Source organism: Bos indicus, chromosome 3 (assembly GCF_029378745.1).
Source record: "Bos indicus isolate NIAB-ARS_2022 breed Sahiwal x Tharparkar chromosome 3, NIAB-ARS_B.indTharparkar_mat_pri_1.0, whole genome shotgun sequence".
In the NCBI taxonomy this organism is placed as follows: Eukaryota; Metazoa; Chordata; class Mammalia; order Artiodactyla; family Bovidae; genus Bos; species Bos indicus.
The window spans coordinates 22,543,351-22,564,224 of record NC_091762.1 but is presented as its reverse complement, the minus strand read 5'-3'; the positions used below and the strand labels follow the sequence as shown (position 1 = coordinate 22,564,224).

At 38.3% G+C, this 20,874-nt stretch overlaps 1 protein-coding gene across 1 annotated transcript in view; it reads left to right on the top strand.

Annotated features, from left to right (window-relative positions):
- LOC109556756 (olfactory receptor 5J3-like) overlaps positions 1-20,874 on the top strand; it is a 169,940-nt gene that overhangs the window by 13,721 nt on the left and 135,345 nt on the right. The window lies entirely within an intron of this gene.

Sequence of the window (20,874 nt, the reverse complement as noted above, 5' to 3'; positions counted from 1 at the left end):
TCAGGGTCTTTTCCAATGAGTCAGTTCTTTGCATCAGGTGGCCAAAGGATTGGAGTTTCAGCTTCAACATCAGTCCTTCCAATGAATTTCAGGACTGATTTCCTTTAGGATAGACTGGCTGAATCTCCTTGCAGTCCAAGGGACTCTCAAGAGTCTTCTCCAACACCACAGTTCAAAAGCATCAATTCTTCAGCGCTCAGTTTTCTTTATAGTCCAATTCTCCCATCCATACATGACTACTGGAAAAACTCCAAGGAGTAAGCGTCTTTTAATTTCATGGCTGCAGTCACCATCTGCAGTGATTTTGGAGCCCCCCAAAATAATCTCTCACTGTTTCCCCATCTATTTGCCATGAAGTGATGGGACTGGACGCCATGGTCTTAGTTTTTTGAGTGTTGAGCTCTAAGCCAACATTTTCACTCTCCTCTTTCACTTTTATCAAGAGGCTCTTTAGTTCTTCACTTTCCGCTGTAAGGGTGGCGTCATTTGTGTATCTGAGGTTATGGATATTTCTCATAGCAATCTTGACTCCAGCTTGTGCTTCATCCAGCCTGGCATTTCACATGATGTACTCTGCATATAAGTTAAATAAGTACAGTGACAATATGCAGCTCTTGACATACTCCTTTTCCTATTTGGAGCCAGTCTGTTGTTCCATGTCCAGTTCTAACTGTTGCTTCCTGACCTGCATACAGATTTCTCAGGAGGCAGGTGAGGTGGTCTGGTATTCCCATCTCTTTCAGAATTTTCCACAGTTTGTTGTGATCCATACAGTCAAAGGCTTTGGCATAGTCAATAAAGCAGAAGTAGATGTTTTTCTGGAACTCTCTTGCTTTTTTGATGATCCAGTGGATGGTGGCAATTTGATCTATAGTTCCTCTGCCTTTTCTAAATCCAGCTTGAACATCTGGAATTTCACAGTTCATGTACTGTTGAAGCTGGCTTGGAGAATTTTGAGCATTACTTTGCTAGCGTGTGAGATGAGTGCAATTGTGCAGTAGTTTGAGCATTCTGTCATTGCCTTTTTTGGGATTGGAATGAAAACTGACCTTTTCCAGTCCTGTGGCCACTGCTGAGTTTTCCAAATTTGCTGGCATATTGAGTGCAGCACTTTCACAGCATCATCTTTTAGGATTTGAAATAGCTCAACTGGAATTCCATTGCCTCCACTACCTTTGTTTGTAGTGATGCTTCCTAAGGCCCATTTCACTTTGTATTCCAGCATGTCTGGCTCAAAGTGAGTGATCACACCATCATGGTTATCATGAAGACCTTTTTTGTATAGTTCTTCTGTGTATTCTTGCCACCTCTTCTTAATATCTTCTGCTTCTGTTAGGTCCATACCATTTCTGTCCTTTATTGATCCCATCTTTGCATGAAATGTTCCCTTGACATCTCTAATTTTCTTGAGGAAATCTCTAGTCTTTCCCATTCTATTGTTTTCCTCCATTTCTCTTCATTGATCACTGAGGAAAACTTTCTTATCTCTCCTTGCTGTTCTTTGGAACTCTGCATTCAGATGGGTATATCTTTCCTTTTCTCCTTTACCTTTAGCTTCTCTTCTTTTCTCAGCTATTTGTAAGGCCTCCTCAGACAACTATTTTGTCTTATGCATTTCTTTTTTGGGGAGATGGTCTTGATCACTGCCTCCTGTACAATGTTATAAACCTCTGTCCATAGTTCTTCAGGCACTCTATATCAGATCTAATCCCTTGAATCTATTTGTCACTTGCATTGTATAATCATAAGGAATTTGATTTAGGTCATACCTGAATTGTCTAGTGGTTTTCCCTACTTTCTTCAATATAAGTCTGAGTTTTGCAATAAGGAGTTTAGGATCTGAGCCACAGTCAGCTCCCAGTCTTGTTTTTGCTGACTGTATAGAGCTTCTCCATCTTCGGCTGCAAAGAATATAATCAGTCTGATTTTGGTATTGACCCTCTAGTGATGTCCATGTGTAGTCTTCTCTTGTGTTGTTGGAAGAGGGTGTTTACTATGACAAGTGCATTCTCTTGGCAAAAGTCTGTTACCCTTTGCCCTGCTTCATTTTGTACTCCAAGGCCAAATTTGCCTGTTACTCCAGATACCTCTTGACTTCCTACTTTTGCATTCCAATCCCCTATAATGAAGAGGCCATCTATTTTGGGTGTTAGTTCTAGAAGGTCTTATCCATCTCCATAGAATCGTTCAACTTCAGCTTCTTCAGCATTACTGGTTGGGGCATAGACTTGGATTACTCTGATATTGAATGGTATGCCCTGGAAATGAACAGAGATCATTCTGTCATTTTTGAGATAGCACCCAAGAACTGCATTTCAGACTCTTTTGTTGATTTACAAGGGCTACTCCATTTCTTCTAAGGGATTCTTGCCCACAGTAGTAGATATAATGGTGATCTGAGTTAAATTTGCCCATAGCAGTCCATGTTAGTTCATTGATTCCTAAAATGTCGATGTTCACTCTTGCCATCTCCTGTTTGACCACTTCCAATTTATCTTGATTCATAGACCTAACATTTCAGATTCCTATGCATTATTTTCCTTTGCAGCATCAGACTTTACTTCCATCACCAGTCACATCCACACTGGGTGTTGGTTTTGCTTTGGCTCCATCTCTTCATTCTTTCTGGAGTTATTTCTCCACTCTTCTCCAGTAGCATATTGGGCACATACCAACCTGGGGAGTTCATCTTTCAGTATCATATGTTTTTGTCTTTTCATACTGTTCATGGGGTTCTCAAGGCAAGAATACTGAAGTGGTTTGCCATTCCCTTCTCCAGTGGGCCATATTTTGTCAGAACTCTCCACCATGACCCATCCATCTTGGGTGGCCCTACAAGGCATGGCTCATAGTTTCATTGTTAGACAAGGCTGTGGACCATGTGATCAATTTGATTAGTTTTCTGTGATTGTGGTTTTCATTCTGTCTGTCCTCTGATGGATAAGAATAAGAGGCTTATGGAAGTTTCCTGATGGGAGAGACTGACTGACTGTGGGGGAAACTGGGTCTTGTTCTGATGGGCGGGGCCACGCTCGGTAAATCTTATTTTAAACCTTATATTAAGTGAAGCTTAATATTAGAACAAAAATCTGATTCTATCAATTGCATAATATCAAAGAAAATTATAAGTCCATGATTTCTCTAGGTGTCTTATGTGCTAATTAGGGCATTGGCTTGGTAATGACTCTGACAATTAAAGTGGGAAAATACAGAGAATTTAGGAAAATCTTAGGACTTTGAACCCTTAAGTCTCCATTAACCTTTCATTCCAACAGAAACAGCCCTTCCTTCCCTATCTGAAACTATCTTCCTCTCGGTTAAAACTATAATGATCTCACCTGAGATCATTAGAAGTAATGGTAATTCTCTTTAAAAAGCTCACCCACTATCCCTTATTATATCTACACACCTAACTGGGGCCCAAACCCAGAATAACTCAGTATAGTAGCACAAGGTATAACCCAGGAGATTATAATATTCGCACCAAAATTAAGTTTAAAGGTTTTACTGTTTTTAGAGACTAGACCAAGAATGCCTGAGTTGGAGAACAAAGAACTCATCTCCCACCATGAACACATCAAAAATAGTCCACATGTAGAACAATTCTTACTAGAAAATAACTGTAGACTTACATAAAGGCTCCTGTACAACCAAGGCTGTAAGAAATATTCACACAAAATTGGGTACAAAGGGAAAGGAAGTGATCAGGTTGAGCCCTGACTTTGGAAAAGGGAGCATGCACATGTGGATACCCTCCCTGAAGAGTGAGTAGTTTGAGCCACATATTGGGCACCTCTCCCCTGGGGGTCCACACTGGGAATATGAGCCCCCTTGACTGCTTAGAGGGCCAGAGGTATTAACAGGAAGACTGGAAGTCTGAGGAAGCCTGGACTCTGCTTCTAAGGAGTGTGCATGTGCTTGCTTGCTCCTGAAGCAGGACAGAGAGGGTGGACTGAAAATTGCATAAGTGGCCAGTTTCCCATGACTGCTCTGATATGTGCCCCAGCCTGAGCTGAGCACACATTTCAGCCCCACTTAGAAGCATGACTGCAAGAAAACAGAGGTGGCTCTGACCCAAAGCAGTGCTGAGCAAAGCAGTGGCAGCCATTACTGGCACTTAGGCAGCACATCTCTGTCTGAAGCTAGACTGCAACAGCCCATAGCGCAACCGATGCTGGGAGGCCACGTGGACTGTGCCTGTCCTGTGGCTTGAACCTGACCCCTAGAAATTCTGCTCCAGCAACTTGGAACCCATTCCCACCCACAATAGGGTGGTAATAGCCACTGAACAGAGAGTAAGCCCTGGCTCACATCTGGCTCCATCTCTAACCCCTCCATCTCCAGCACCACCTCCTACCAAGATGATAGCTGCCAGCACACCTTAAGGAAAAATGTGACTCCTGTTCAATTAAATCCAGCTCTCCCACCAAAGCCACTGAGCACATGTTGACTATATAGGGACGTTCCCACATAATGCATTAAAACCATATGAGGTGACTGTTTCAGCTAATTTCATAGAGAAAGAGAAAATTACATAAAATAAGACAGAGAGATCTGGCTCATTTGAAAGAACAGGAGAAAATCCCTGAAAAGCAACTAATGAAACAGAAATAAACCATTTTCCAGATAAAGAATTCAAAGCACTAGTAATAAACATGCTAGCTTAATTACAGAAAAGGATAGATGAACACAATTGAGAATTTTAAAGAACTAGAAAATATAAAAACCAGTCACAACTAAAGAATACAATAACTTATATGAAAAACACACTAGAAGGAATAACAGATGAATTGATACAGAAGAATGTACACCTAATGTGAATAATGGAAATTGTTCAACCAGAGCAGCAAAAAGAAAAATATATTTAAAAAAATGAAAATGAATCTATGAAACAACATCAAGCAAACCAATGTGAACATGATAGATATCCCAGGAGAAGAGGAAGATAAACATGTTGAAAATGTATTTGATGAAAGTTTGACTGAAAAATTCACAAACCTGAAGAAGGAAGATAACCAAAGCACAGAGCCTTCCAAACAAGATGAATCCTAATAGACCCATGCCAAGACATCTTAAATAAAATGGCAAAAGTTAAAGAGAGAATTCTAAAGGCAACAAGAGAAAACCGAAGAATCATATAAAAAGAAAAACCCATAAGGCTTTCAGATGACTTTTAGGCAAAAACTTTGAAGGCCATAAGGAGTGACATGATATATTCAAAGTGCTGAAAGGGAAAACCCTGCAACCAAGATGCTCTGCCTAGAAAGATTATCATTTAGAATAGAAGGAGAGAGAAAGAAATTCTCAGACAAGCAAAAACTAAAAGAGTTTATTGATACTAAATCTACCACAAAAGAAATTTTAAAGGATCTTGTCTAAGAGGCAGAAAAGCTAGAAAGAAAAAAAAAAGAATCTATAGGAAAGGAAGAAAAACACTAGTCCCGGCAAAAATATAGTTAAGTCTAAAGATCATTTCTTAAATAAGCTACTAGGAAGATTAAAAGGTGAAAAACTGTAAAATCAACTATTATTACAATAATCAGTAAAGGGATAAACATGAAGTGTAAAATATAATACCAAATACATAAGTAGGGGGAGGAGAGTAAAACACGCAGAGTTTACTCTTGGCATGGGTCTGTTTGGGTTCATCTTGTTTGGAACTCTCTGTGAGAGTCTCTAGAGTGTGCTTAAACCTTAAGGCTAGGTCAACATCTATGAACTTCATTGAAACCACAAATCAAAAACCTACAATAGTTGCACAAAAACTAAAGAGAAAGGAACACAAGCATACCACCAAAGAAAATCATCAAATTACAAGGAAAGAAACAAAAAGAAGTACAGGGAAAAGTATTAAAAAAACAACAACAACAACTGGAAAACACATAGTAAAATGTCAATGAGTACATACCTATCAATAATCACTTTAAATATCAAAGGACTAAATGCTCCAATCAAAAGACCGAGTGGCTAATTGGATTAAAAAACAATAATAAGACCCATCTATATAGTGCTTACAGGAGACTCACTTCAGAGCTAAAGATACGCACTGATTGAAAGTGAGGGGATGGAAAAAGATATTTCATGCAAATGGAAATGATGAAAAAGTGGGGGTAGTAATATTTGTATGAGCCAAAATAGACTTTAAAACAAAGTCTCAACTAACACAATATTGTTAATCAACTACACTCCAATATAAAATTAAAAATTTTAATTATGACTGAATTTCTAAATCATTAAAAATTAAATTTTCTGGGCTTTCCTGGTGGCTCAGTGGTAAAGAATCTGTCTGCCACTGGCAGTAGACGTGGGAAGATCCCTGATCCGGGAAGATCCCACATGCCACAGAGCAACTAAGCCGGTGCACCACAACTATTGAGCCTGTGCTCTAGAGCTCAGGAACCACAACTGCTGAGCCTGCACAACTAGTGAAGACTTCATGCCCTAGAGTTTGTGCTCCACAACAAGAGAAGCCGCTGCAATAAGAACTTCACACAACACAACTAAAGAGTAGCCCCTACACTCCACAACTAGACAAAACTTGCACACAAGGAAGACCCAGCAAGCCAACAATAATAAATAAAGTTTTTTAAACAATTAAATTTTCTGAAACAAAAAATATAAATAAATAATGAAAAACAAAGTATCTAACAAAAGACCAAGAATCACAGTATATAATGATAAAGGGATCAATATAAGAAGAGGAAATTACACTCATTAACATATATGCATCCAAAAATGTGCACCTAAATATACAAACCAAATATTAACAGACGTAAATGGGGAAATTGACAATAACACAATAGTAATAGGGAACTTTAACATTCTACTTACATCAATGGCCAGATCATCCAGAAAGTCAATAAGGCATCAGTGGTCTTAAATGACACAGAAGACTAGTTGGAGTTAATAGATTTCTACAGGATATTCCATCCAAAAATAGCAGAATAACATGCTTTCCAAGTGCTCATAGAATGTTCTCCAGAAGAGATCACATGCTAGCCCATAAGACAAGTCTCAAAAACATATAAGAGGGTAGAAAGCATATTGATCATCTTTTTCCCCAACCACAGTGGAAATCAGTACAGGAAGAAAACTGTAAAAAATACAAACATATGAAGACTAAACAACATGATATTAAAAAACCAGTGGGTTACTGAAGAAATCAAAGAGGAAATCAGAAAATACCTTGAAACAAATTAAAGTGCAAACACAATGCTCCAAAATCTACGGAATGCAGAAAAAAGCAGTCTTAAGAGGGAAGTTTATAGTGACACAGGACTACATCAAGAAACGAGAAGGATATCAAATAAACAACTTTACCTAGCATCTAGAGGATGTTACAAATCATCTAAAGAAAACAGAAAAGAACAAACAAATCCCAAAGATAGCAGAAGGAAAAGAATAAAAAAGATCAGAGAGGAAATAAATAAAACAGACAAAAAAGGAGAAAAAGATCAATGAGACCAAGAGCTAGTTTTTTGAAAAAAAAAAAAAAAAAAAAAAAGGATAAACCTTTAGCCAGGCTCACCAAAAAGAAAAGATAGAGAACACAAATAAACAAAATAAGAAATGAAAGAGAAATAACAACCAATTCTAGAGAGGTAAAAAAAAATTACATGAGAATTCTATGGAGAGTTATATGCCAACAAACTGGACAGCCTAGAAGAAATGGACAGATGTCTAGAAATATACAACTTGCCAAGATGGAATCAAGAAGAAACAGATGATTTGAACAGGCTAATTACTAGTAAAGAAATTGAATTTATAATTTTAAAAACTCCCAGCAAACAAAAGTCCAGTACTGGACAGCTTTACAGGAGAAATCTACCAAATATAAAGAAGAGGTAATACCTACCTATCCTTCTCAAAAATTTCAAAACACTGAAAAGAACGGAACACTCCCAAGTTTACTCTATGAAACCACCATTACCCTGATACCAAAATCAGACAAAGACACTACAAAATTACAGTCTAATATTATCAATATTTAATGAATATAGATGTAAAAATCCTCAACAAAATATTAACAAATTTAATCCAACAATACATAAAAAGGATTATATACCATGACTAAGTTGGATTTATTTCAGGAACACAAGGATGGTTCAATATTTGTAAATCAGTCAATATGATACACATTATAAAAGCAAGTATAAATATCACATGATCACCTCAATAGATGCAGAAAAAGCATTTGACAAAAATTCAACATCTATTCATGATAAACACTCTCATCAAAGTGGGTATAGAGAAAACATATCTCAAATAATAAAGGCCACTTATGACAAACCCATAGTTAACATCCCATGCTGCTGCTGCTAAGTCACTTCAGTCGTGTTCGACTCTGTGAGACCCCATAGATGACAGCCCACCAGGCTCCCCCATCCCCGGGATTCTCCAGGCAAGAACACTGGAGTGGGTTGCCATTATACTCAATGGTAAAAAACTGAAATCATTTTCTCTAAATTCAGGGAAAAGACAATCATTTTCATGACTTCTGTTTAACATAGTATTGAAAGTTCTAGCCATAGCAATTAGATAAGAAAAAGACAAGGAATCCAAATTGGAAGGGAAGAAGTAAAACAGTCACTGTTTGCAAATGACATGATACTGTATACCATATATAGAAAACTCCATCAAGAATCCATCAAAAAAACTATTAGAATAAATAAATTCAGTACAGTTGCAGGATATAAGATTAACATACAGAAATACATTGGTATTTCTATACACTAATAACAAACTATCAGAAAGAGAAAGTTTTTAAAGTCCTGTTTCAAATTATATCAAAAAAGAATAAAACATCTAGGAATAACTTAAGTAAGGAAATGAAAGACCTATGCTCTGAAAACTACAAAACATTCATGAAAAAAATTGAAGATCATACAACAAAATTGAAAGATAGCCTGTGCTCTTGGATTGGCAGAATTAATGTCATTACAATGGCTACGCTACCCCAAATAGTCTATAGATTTAATGTAATCCCTATCAAAATATCCATGACATTTATTATAGAACTTATAATCCTAAAATTCATGTCAAATACAAAAGACCCCAAATGGCCAAAACAATCTTGAGAAAAAAGAAAAAGGCTGGAGATATCACGCTCCCTGACTTTAGACTGTACTAAAAAGCTACAGTAATCAAAACAGCATGGGGGGCATCCCTGGTGGACCAGTGGTTGAGAATTCTCCCATCATGCAGGGGACATGGTTTTGATCCCTGGTTCAGGAAGATTTCACAGGCCATCAGGCAACTAAGCCTGTGTGCCACAACTACTGAGCCCATGTGCTGCAACTGCTGAAGACCATGTGCCCTAGAGCCTGTGCTCCACAACAAGAGAAGCCACTGCAGTAAGAAGCCCACATACAACTACAGAGTCATGCCCATTCACAGCAATTAGAGAAGAGCCCTCACACAGCAATGAAGACTCAATGCAGCCAAAAATAAATACATAGAATTAAAAAAAACAGCATGGTACTGGCATAAAAACAGACACATAGCTCAATGGAACAGAAAGGAGAGTCCAAAGTAAGTTTACACATCTATGATGGAGAAAATACAGTCTCTTTAATAAGTGGGCCTGGGAAAACAAGAGAGATATATGTAAAGTGATAAGATTTCCTCAAACCATTTATGAAAATAAACTCAAAATGGATTAAAGACCTAAATAGAAGACCTGAAACCATAACAGTTCTAGAAGAAAATACAGGCAAAAAACTCTTTGATATAAATCAAAACAATATTTTTTAGATCTTTCTCCTAAGCAAAAGAAATATATGCAAAAATAAACAAATGGGACCTAATTAAACTTAAAATCTTTTGCATAGCAAAGGAATCCATCAACAAAAGGAAAAGACAACCTGTAGAATGAGAGAAAATATTTACAAATGATATGACTGACAAGGTGTTAATATCCAAAATATATAAACAGCTCATTCAACTCAACATCATAAAAACTGCCCAATCAAAAAGGACAGAAGACCTGAATAAATATTTATTTCAAAGAAAACATATGTAAATGGCTAAAAGGCACATGAAAAGATGCCCAACAGAATTAATTATTAGAGAAATGTAAATAAAAACCACAATAAGATATTACATAACATCTATCAGAATGACTATTATAAAAAGTCTACAAATAGCAAATGTTGGTGAGGACATGGAGGGAAAAGTAACCCCTGTATACTTTGATGGGGATGTATATTCATTGCCGCCACTATGGAAAACAGAATGGAGGTTCCTCAGAAAACTGAAAACAGACCTACTTTATGATCTAGAAATTCCACTCTTGATCCAGAAATTCCCTATATATCTGGGGAAAATGAAAATACTAACTCAAAAAGATACATGTACCCACAATAGCAGTACTGTTTATAACAGCCAAAAAATGTACACAATTCAAGCGTTCATCAACAGATGAATGGATAAAGATGTGGTATATATATATATATATATACACACAATGGAATATTAGTCACAAAAACAAAATTCTGCCTTTAGCAACAACACAGATGGACCTAGAGAATATTATGCTTGCTGAAATAAGTCACACAGAGAAAGACAAATACTGAATATACTTATATGTTGAATCTAAATAATAAAACAAATGAATGTATATAACAAAACAGATTCACAGATATAGAAAATGAGTTAGCGGTTACCTTTGGGGAGATGGAGGGAGAAGGAGACAGATAGCTTGTATAATACATGAAAATTCAGTCTGGCTTGAAACTCAGCATTCAGAAAACTAAGATCACGGCATCCGGTCCCATTACTTCATGCAAATAGAAGGGGAAAAAGTGTAAGCAGTGACAGATTTTATTTTCTAGGGCTCCAAATTCACTGTAGATGGTGACTGCAGCCATGAAATTAAAAGCTGCTTGCTCCCTGGAAGGAAAGCTATGACAAACCTAGACACTGTATTAAAAAGCAGACATCACTTTGCCGACAAAGGTCAGAATAGTCAAAGCTATGGTTTCCTCAGTACTCATGTACAGATGTGAGAGTTAAACCATAACGAAGGCTGATGACCAAAGAACTGATGCTTTCAAACTGTAGTACTGCAGAAGACTCTTGAGAATCCCATGGACTGCAAGAAGACCAAACCAGTCAATCCTAAAGGAAATTAGTCCTGAATATTCATTGGAAGGACTGCTGCTGAAGCTGAAGCTCCAGTACTCTGACTGCATGATGTAAAGAGTCGACTCATTGGAAAAGATGCTGATGCTGGGAAAAATTGAAGGCCAAAAGAGAGGGTGTGACAGAGGATGAGATGGTTAAATAGCATCACTGACTCAACAAATGTGAATTTGAGCAAACTGTGGAAGATAGTGGAAGACAGAGAAGCCTGGCATGCTGCAGTCCATAGAGCTGCAAAGACTCAGACACAACTTAGCAACTGAACAAAAACCACAATCTGTAAAAATACTGAATCAATATGCTATATACCTGAAACTAACATAAAGCTGTAACTCAACTATACTTCAACACCGATGTATAGATCAGTCTTATGGACTCTGTGGGAGAGGGAGAGGGTGGGGAGATTTGGGAGAATAGCATTGAAACATGTATAATATCATGTATGAAACGAGTCGCCAGCCCAGGTTCGATGCACGGTACTGGATGCTTGGGGCTGGTGCACTGGGACGACCCAGAGGGAGGGTAGGGGAGGGAGGAGCGAGGAGGGTTCAGGATGGGGAACACGGGTATACCCGTGGTGGATTCATTTCGATATTTGGCAAAACTAACAATATTGTAAAGTTTAAAAATAAAATAAAATTTAAAAAATAAATAAATAAAATAAAAAGGCAGGCAGGAAGCTGTTTTTAAAAGAGTAAGCAACAATTTCATCTATTTATCAGCATGTTAGTATGGATGATAATGCACACCTGAAAATAAATGTACTATTTGGAATGTCTCAGTAACAACAACAACAAAAATACACCCACTATGTCCATGAGATTCTTGAGGGTGAGAATTATGTCTTCTCATTTCTAGTACTACAGTTCCTAAAACAGGTACACAATGCATGCTGTGGAATAAATGAATGTTCATAACAGAGAAGTTGTCTGCTCCTAGGCTTAGAAGCCCTTTTTTAATGTGGATGTCTAAGGATTGTTAGATGCATGCATTTCTCCAAGGAGAAGCAGTACTCTGCAGATGACTAAAGTTGGTGACTACAGCCATGGGGGTGAAGTGACTGGTCCACTGAACGGTACTCACTGTCAATACCCAATAGTCATACCCTTGGTGGTTAAGCTGAAGAAGCCATGCAGTAAGGGAGAAAGTTTGCACATATTAGGGAAAGAGTCACAAAATGGTGACAAGGCAGGTGGCCTGACCAAGACTTTACAAATGAGCTTCAGTAAGCAACCATTCAAAAGGAGTCTGATTTGAAAGCTAAATTGAGGAGTGTGTATTTCTGTTCAGTTGTGTCTAATGCTTTGAGACCCCATGGACTATAGCTCGCCAGGCTCCTCTGTCCATAGAATTTTCCAGGCAAGAATACTGGAGAGGGTTGCCATTTTCTCCTCCAGGGGATCTCCCCAACCCAGGGATCGAACCCACACCTCTTGTGTCTCCTGCATTGGCAGGCAAATTCTTTATCAACTGCACCACTTGAGAAAGTGGTCTATAATAATAGTCTCTCCCTTCTTAGAGCATAGAGGGAGAACTTCAGGGTTGCTCAGACAGAAAGCTAGATCTGTTCACTGGCTGCTTAAGATGCCCGAATCTCAAGAAAATTTCTGAGATACTTGCATATACAAGAGTTTATCAGAGGATTCCTTGGGAATAACCAATCAGGATGATTTGAAATCAGTATGGAATGTCTGGCTCCAGGGATTGTCTACTGCTCCTCAGGTGTAATTGATTTGAACCACTCAGGAAAAATATGGAATCCTCAAACTCTTCTTGATACCATATTTACACTGCATACACATCTAAGAATGACAGTAAAAATTAATGGTTGTTAGGAACTGTAACAGAGAAGGCAATGGCACCCCACTCCAGTACTCTTGCCTGGAAAATCCCATGGACGGAGGGGCCTGGTAGGCTCCAGTTCATGGGGTCGCTAAGAGTCGGACACGACTGAGTGACTTCACTTTCACTTTTCACTTTCATGCATTGGAGAAGGAAATGGCAACCCACTCCAGTATTCTTGCCTGGAGAATCCCAGGGACAGAGGAGCCTGGTGGGCTGCTGTCTATGGGGTCGCACAGAGTTGGACACGACTGAAGCAACTTAGCAGCAGCAGCAGCAAGAATACATCAGCTTTTGCAAGTAGTGATAATCACCTAATATTCCCTAGAGTATGTGGATTTCCAAATTAACAAAAAAAGTTGTGACTATGAATCTGAATATACTGACATTAATATGGAGAAGTTTAACTCCCTTTGCTTATGCAACAGGCATTTCCTATTTTGGCAAAGCAGATTGTTTATTTCTACTTAAGGCCTCTAGGCTTATAGCATTTTCATCATTTGAATTTGGTTTTAAGAATTAATTTTAACTTCAGTATCAAGTTTATATTGAATTATAAATACTTTAAGATCCTTGAGGCACTGAGATTTGGAATTTTTAATAAAAATTGTCTACCTATTAATCATATGTCCTGAATTCTTAGAATAAAGAATAAGAAGTATGTCTTATTTTGTTTATAAACTTTGGATAATTCAAAGTACTTTAAAAAGATATTTTATAATCAGATGACAGAATGGTACAATAAAGGACAGAAATGGTGTAGACCTAACAGAAGCAGAAGATATTGAGAAAAGGTGGCAAGAATACACAGAAGAACTGTACAAAAAAGGTCTTCATGATAACCACAATGGTGTGATCACTCACCTTGAGCCAGACATCCTGGAATACAACGTGAAATGGGCCTTAAGAAGCATCACTTCAAACAAAGGCAGTGGAGGCAATGGAATTCCAGTTGAGCTATATCAAATCCTAAAAGATGATGCTGTGAAAGTGCTGCACTCAATATGCCAGCAAATTTGGGAAATTCAGCAGTGGCCACAGGACTGGAAAAGGTCAGTTTTCATTCCAATCCCCAAAAAAGGCAATGACAATAGAATGTTCATTGCTCAATGTTCATAGAATGTTCAAACTACTGCACAATTGCACTCATCTCACATGCTAGCAAAGTAATGCTCAAAATTTTCCAAGCCAGCTTCAACAGTACATGAACTGTGAAATTCCAGATGTTCAAGCTGGATTTAGAAAAGGCAGAGGAACTATAGATCAAATTGCCAACATCCATTGGATCATTGAAAAAGCAAGAGAGTTCCAGAAAAACATCTACTTCTGCTTTATTGACTATGCCAAAGCCTTTGACTGTGTGGATCACAACAAACTGTGGAAAATTCTGAAAGAGATGGGAATACCAGATCACCTCACCTGCCTCCTGAGAAATCTGTACGCAGGTCAAGAAGCAACGGTTAGAACTGGACATGGAACAACAGACTGGCTCCAAATCGGGAAAGGAGTATGTCAAGGCTGCATATTGTCACTCTGCTTATTTAACTTATATGCAGAGTACATCATGTAAAATTCCAGGCTGGAAGAAGCACAAGCTGGAATCAAGATTGTTGGAGAAATATCAATAACTTCAGATATGCAGGTGACACTACCCTTATGGCAGAAAGCAAAGAGGAACTGAAGAGCCTCTTGATGAAAATGAAAGAGGGGAGTGGAAAAAGTTGGCTAAAACTCAACATTCAGAAAAGTAAGACCATGGCATCTGGTCCCATCACTTCATGACAAGTAGATGGGGAAACAATGGAAAGAGTGACAGATTTTATTTTCTTGGGCTCCAAATTCCTACATATGGTAACTGCAGCCAAAAAATTAAAAGACATTTGCTCCTTGGAAGAAATGTCATGGCCAACCTAGACATCATATTAAAAAGCAGAGATGTTACTTTGCCAACAAAGGTCCATCTAGTCAAAGCTATGGTTTTTCCAGTAGTCATGTACGGACCTGAGAGTTGGACCATAAAGAAGGCTGAGCGCCAAAGAATTGATGCTTTTGAACTGTGGTGTTAGAAAAGACTCTTGAGAGTCCTTTGGACTGCAAAGAGATCAAACCCGTCAATCCTAAAGGAAATCAGTCCTGAATATTCACTGGAAGGACTGATGCCGAAGCTCCAATAATTTGGCCACCTGATGCGAAGAGCATCTAGGAAAGATTGAAGGCAGGAGGATAAGGGGATAATAGAGGATAAGGTGGTTGGATGGCATCACCAACTCAGTGGACATGAATCTGAGCAAGCTCCAGGAGTTAGTAATGGACAGGGAAGCCTGGCATGCTGCACTCCAAAGAGTTGGACATGACTGAGCACAGTACTGTAATTATTAGGTCTACTATTATTTTTCAGGACCTATCTCTAAGTAAATAGAAGTCATATTTTTAAGATATTTAAAATAAGCAGTGTGAACAGATGCTCAACATAACTAATTAAAGAGAAATGCAAATCAAAATTACAATGAGGTGTCATCTCACACTGGTCAGAATGGCTATCATCAAAAAATCTACAAACAGGGGCTCCCCTGGTAGCTTAGTGGTAAGGAATCCACCTGCCAATGCAGGTTCAGTCTTTGATCCAAGAAGATCCACATGTCATGGAGTTAAGACCGTGTGCAACAACTACTGAGCCTGTGTTCCACAGCCCGGGAGCTGCAACTGCTGAGCCCACGTCCTGCAACTACGGAAGCCCGTGTGCCCCATGCTCCACAAGAGAAGCCACCACAATGAGAAGCCACACAGTACAACTAGAGAGTAGCCTCCATTTGCCACAACTAGAGAAAAGCTTGCATAGCAACAAAGACCCAGCACAGCCAGAAATAGTTACTTTAAAAAAAATGAATGAGAGCAGTGTTGACTTCCATTCTTCTTTAAAACAAACAAAAAAAAATCTACAAGCAAAAATTGCTGGAGAATGTGTAGAGAAAAGGGAACCCTCCTACACCGCTGATGGGAATGTAAATTGGTACCCCCATTATTGAGAACAGTATGGAGGTCCCTTAAAAAACTAAACGTGGAACTACCCCACTCCTGGGCATATATCTAGAGAAAATCATAACTCATAAAGATACATGCACCCCAACGTTCATTGATGCACTATTTGCAATAGCCAAGACATGGAAGCAACTTAAATGTCCATCGACAGAGGAATGGATAAAGAAGATGTGGTACATATATACAAAGGAATATTAATCAGCCATAAAAAAGAACAAAATCATGCCATTTGCAGCAACCTGGAGGTCCTAGAAATCATCATACTAAGTGAAGTAAGTCAGACAGAGAAAGACAAAAGTCATATTGATATCATTTATACATAAAATCTTAAAATAATAGAAATAAAGTCACAGATGTAGAAAACATATGTATGGTTACCACAGGGGAGAGAAGAGGAGGAATAAATGAGATTGGAATTAACATATACACACTACTATATATAAAATAGATAACTAATAAGGACCTATTATATAGCAGAGAACTTTACTCAATATCCTGTAATAACTTTATATGGGAAAACATGCACTTAAAGAGTGGATATATGTACATGTATAACTGATTTGTTTTGCTGTACACCTGAAACCAACACAATATTATAAATCATTATATGCCAATAAAAAAAATTTTAATGAAATAATCAGTGTGATCAATCCTAAAAGGCAACCAACTTTGACTCCTAAAAATTTGTGCCCTTTGTGTTAGTTTGGCTAATCAAGAACTAGGCAAGTATCTCAGCGTAACTCTGTAAAGAATGTCCTATATAAGAGACCTTCTTTTCTTTCTACAAATACACCTGGATTAATTTGGGATATTGAGTTGGGTTTTTCAATATCAGGAGATAAAGTCATATACCAGCTAACCAAGGTAGGAGGAATTTTAGGTTCATCTAGAGAGATGATAAAGATCACAGAAAGGAGTGCCCTTATTACAGAGGAATTTATTTCAAGTTCACACAGATACCTGACCCATTTCAGATATGAATTCACTGAAAGTAATCAATGCCAGAAAGCTGGAGATTTCAGTGCCTGTAGTCACTCTGGAGATAGAAGAGAACATCTGAAAGTCTGTTGGAGATCCTTTCTTAACAAATTTTTCTTTTTCAAATGTGTGAGGATCCCATCTTCAACTGCATTTTACTCATTTTAACTACCCTTCCTGATGCATGTCACAGACAGCCATGGCTTCAGCTTCTAATATCATGCCAAAGACCTATAAACTGTTAACTTCAGCCTTTTCCCTGAAACCTTGATACATCCTGTGTTTTCAATTTCAGGCTGTTGGATGTCCCAAAACACCTTAAATTTCCAAAATGATTTCATTATCTTCATTCCAAAACCTGTTCTTCCTCAATTATTTTCCAATAATAATATCATCTGATGACATTTCCTTACTACTTGACTGTCAAGATTGACTTAGCAAACAAATCTTATGGGCTCCAGAATGTTCTAAAAATCGCTCCCTCACCATAAGCTATTGCTTCAGGAATTCTCTCCAAGCTCCAAAACTTCTATCTTCACACTACGGACTATTCCCCTCAAATATAGTTCTAATCTACCTACTTTCTAGGGTGGAATGAGGAGTTTTTGAACCTCAGGATTCACTGACCACTATGGCAGTGGCACCCCACTCCAGTACTCTTGCCTGGAAAATCCCATGGATGGAGGAGCCTGGTGGGCTGCAGTCTTGGAGAGCTGGACACGACTGAGCGACTTCACTTTCACTGTTCACTTTCATGCATTGGAGAAGGATATGGCAACCCGCTCCAGTGTTCTTGCCTGGAGAATCCCAGGGACGGTGGAGCCTGATGGGCTGCCGTCTATGGGGTCGCACAGAGTCGGACACGACTGAAGTGACTTAGCAGCAGCAGCATGGGTTTCATAATTCTGAAATTTCTTATTAAAATGATATGAAAAATTCCATGAATATAGAGAAGTTAATTTTTCTTAGTCCTTGGATTTCATCAGATCTTCAGAACAAATCATGACCCAGTAAATGTACACAACCCAGGATAAATGTTCTTCCAGATGTTCTGTTTCCCAGTCTCCTTTGGTCCCCTTGCAGATGCCCCACTGCCACACCCAAGCCTGGTTTCCATGAAGATCCTGGGACAGGAAGTACCATTTTCATGAAATTAGATTTATGGGATAGCTTTAACTTCATCTTCATTCAGAGAGTGGAAGACAGCCTCCCAGATACGTGTCTATTGTATGAGTTCACCATGATGTCTGCAACATCATGGGTTCTGCAATATCCCAATCAATTTCCTTTCATGATGAACAGCATTTTAAGTGACCGTAGGATCTACTCATAAAACATGCTAATATACTTATCTATGCTGATATCCCATGGGCCCTTGGGCAGTACTTAATCACTTGTTTTCAACCTGTCTCCAAATCAATTGCAAGAGAATTAAGTTTTTCTTTCTATGAATTTCCTTCTACCCTTGGTTTTACTGAACCCTGTGTTTTGGGATTTTTGTGGGATTTATAACATTTTTTTGAAGTATAGCTGGTTTACAATGTTGTGTTAATTACTGTTGTACAGCAAAATAATTAAGTTAAATATATACCCTTTTAAAAATATTATTTTCCATTATGATTTATCATAGGATATTGAATATGGTCCTCTGTGCTCTACAGTAGGGTCTTGTTGTTTATCCATTCTATATATAACTCCAACCTCTCACTTATCCTTCCCTTGACCTCCTCCCGCTTGGCAATCACTTTTTGTATTTGGTGTCTTCACTTTTATTCATTTTGAAGTCTTTTCTAGTAGCCCTTTTGACTTGCTCTTTGATTCATTTGTTCCTTAAGGTGTGTTACTTACGGACTTCCCTAGTGGTCCAGTGGTTGAGAGCTCACCTGCCAATGCAGGGGCAAGGGTCTAATTCCAGGGCAAGGAGGAGCCCATGTGCCTTAGGGCAGCTGAGCCCATGCTCTAGAGCCCATGTCACAGCTGAAGCCCACACATACCAAGCCTGTGCTCTGCAACAAGAGAAGCCAGAGCAGTGGGAAGTCTGCACACACAACCAGAGAGCAGACCTCTCTCACTGTGACTAACGAAAGCCTGCATGCAGCAACAAAGACCCAGTGCAACCAAAAATAAACAAAGAAAAATTTTAAGAAAAGCATCAACTCGTTAAAAAAACTGCTAAAAAATGTGTTCTTATTTGTAAATTTCTCAAACATCTTACTGTTATTGATTTCTAATTTCATTTCATTGTGGCTGGAGAATATACTTTGCATAATTTCACCTTTTTAAAATGTATTAAACTTATGAAAAGATATGTACACCCCAAAGTTCATAGTAGAACTATTTACAATAGCAAAGACATGGAAGCAACCTAACTGTTCATCAAGAATTGAATGTTTAAGATGATGTGGTATGTATTACAATGGAATATTACTCAGCCAGAAAAAGAATGAACATTGCCATTTGTACAACATGGATAGACCTAGATGGACTGTACTGAGTGAAGTTAGACAGAAAGACAAACATTATATACTATCACTTACATGTGGAATCTAAAAAAATAATACAAATGAATTTATTTACAAAATAGAAACAAACTCACAGACCTAGAAAACAGCCTTATGGATACCAAAGGTGAAAGGAGGGGAGAGATAAATTAGGAGTACAGGATTAACAGGTACACAGCACTATATATAAAATAAACAATAAGAATTTACTGTACAGCACAGGGAAGTACAGTATAGTAAAGGCAAATCACTTCAGTATTCTTGCCTTGAGAACCCCATGGACAGTACAAACAGGCAAAAAATATACGAAAATGGAAGATAAGCCCCCCAGGTTGCTAGGTGTCCAATATGCTACTGGGGAAGAGTGGAGAAATAGCTCCAGAAAGAATAAAGAGGCTGAGCCAAAGTGGAAATGATGCCCAGTTGTGGATGTGTCTCGTGGTGTAAGTAAAGTCTTAAGCTTTGAAGAACAATACTGCGTAGGAACCTTGGAATGTTAGGTCCGTGAATCAAGGTAAATTGGATGTGGTCAAATGGAAGATGGCAAGAGTGACCATCAACATTTTAGGAGTCAGTGAACTAAAATGAATGGGAATGGGTAAATTTAATTCAGATGACCATTGTATCTACTACTGTGGGCAAGAATCCCTTAGAAGAAATGGAGTAGCCCTCATTAGTAAACAAGGGTCCAAAATGCAATATTGGGTGCAATTTGAAAAACAATAGAATGATCTTGGTTTGTTTCCAAGGCAAACCATTCAGACCATTCAACATCACAGTAATCCAAGTCTATGCCCCAACCACTAATGCCAAAGAAGCTGAAGTCTAATGGTTCTATGAAGAGCTACAAGACTTTCTAGAACTAACACCAAAAAGATATCCTTTTCATCATAGGCAGCTGGAATGCAAAAGTAGGAAGTCAAGAGATACCTGGAGTAACAGGCAAGTTTGACATTGGAGTACAAAATAAAGCAGGGCAAAGGCTAAGAGACTCTTGCCAAGAGAACACATTGGTCATAGCAAACACCCTCTTCCAACAACACAAGAGATGACTGTACACATGGACATCACCAGATGATCAATACCAAAATCAGATTGATTATATTCTTTGCAGCCAAAGATGAAGAAACACTATACAGTCAGCAAAAATAAGACCAGGAGCTGACTGTGGTTCAGATCATCAGCTCCTTATTGCAAAATTCAGACTTAAATTGAAGAAGGTAGGGAAAACCACTAGGTCATTCAGGTATGACATAAGTCAAATCCCTTGTGATTATATAGTGGAAGTGAGAAATAAATCCAAGGAATTAGATCTGATAGAGTGCCTGAACAACTATGGATGGAGGTTTGTAGTGTTGTACAGGAGGCAGTG